Source organism: Lottia gigantea (genome assembly GCF_000327385.1).
Source record: "Lottia gigantea unplaced genomic scaffold LOTGIsca_525, whole genome shotgun sequence".
NCBI lineage: Eukaryota > Metazoa > Mollusca > Gastropoda > Lottiidae > Lottia > Lottia gigantea.
The window spans coordinates 41,159-42,567 of NW_008709799.1; positions in this window are offsets into that span (position 1 = coordinate 41,159).

Sequence of the window (1,409 nt, forward strand, 5' to 3'; positions counted from 1 at the left end):
ATGTTTGGGACTTTTCCTTCTAATTAGGGCCCAGGCTCATGGTACATCACTTAAAAGCTAATTAAAAACAATTAGTGCAAAAAATGGATATTTTTTTTGTTTGTGTTGATTGTATAGGAATGTAGTCCATGGTATTTTTAAAAATCATCTTTCTCTCTCTCTTTGGGGGTTTTTGCATGTCTATTTTTGACTAATTTTTGGTCTAGATTTGGAATTTGATGTCTGAAATTGCATTATCTTTAAGATTTGGTGAGATGCTGAGAAACCTTAAGGCGGAAGGCTATTTCTAAAAATTGTTGTTTTGTGAACTGCCAAACTCTAGCGGATGAGTATACATGTAACCGGTAGTAGTTTTCAGTAGCTCCAAATACTCATGGTCATCATAATTAATTGAATTTTTTAGGATACATTAAGGATTGGTTAGGCTTTTATTCGACTTATTGGAAAGCTTTCAACATGATTTTTGGAAAAAGTTATAGAAGGTTGAATTTCGTGTTTTAATATGGGAAGAGATGTTAAATGAAAGTGGAGTAAGTCCATAATACAACTCCCTGGCGCCCGTTTCGGTGCGTTAGAATGTTATTGTTATTGATTAAATTAATTAGGCCTAGATCTAGGCTATATGAAATCAGGACAGACCACTTTTTACTTATTGATCGATGTGATCTGTTCAACTGGTTGTGAAAGGGGATAAGAAGATTGAAATTAGGCCTAAAATGACTTCAATGGACAACCGTCTACTTTCAATTTGTTTACAAAATTTGAGTCTTGATCCGAGTTATCTTTGACATTGTCCAGACAAGAGTAATACAAAAAGTGGTCAAAGTTGTCTTGTATTTTTAAAAATGTGTGTCCGGGAGACGGATGAAAAATAATGACTCCATTTGCAAGTAAACATAGAATCTTATCAAAAAGGGGAAATTAAGGACACTGGAAATGTCATAGAAGAGAGGATTAGATTTACTAGAAGATGAGAAGGGGTGTGCATTATATATTTTATTTCAATAGTTTGTAGGCCAATAGAAGAATCGTCGTTTGGTTTGTAGACGAGTTATCTCGCTTTGTAAACACCTTTCCCCATACTACATTGTAATTGTTTCTGTTAATAGGGGAATGGGAAAGGTGTGCGAAATGTTTCTTGTTTGTTGGAACTACATGGACGGGGAGCCAAAACCATAGCTCAGTGTTTATTTATTGATTGATTATCGGATAGAGTGACTTTTGGCCAATGGCAGTGTTGTTAGTTTTATAACTTATTTAAGATCATATTGTATTGAATCCAAAGCTCATATATTGAACATGTCTATTCCAGTGGACCAAAGGCCAACTAATAGCAATAGTATAAATAATATGTCTGCTATAATTACAACACCTGATAGGACATTAGAACAACCATAAACATCATCTTT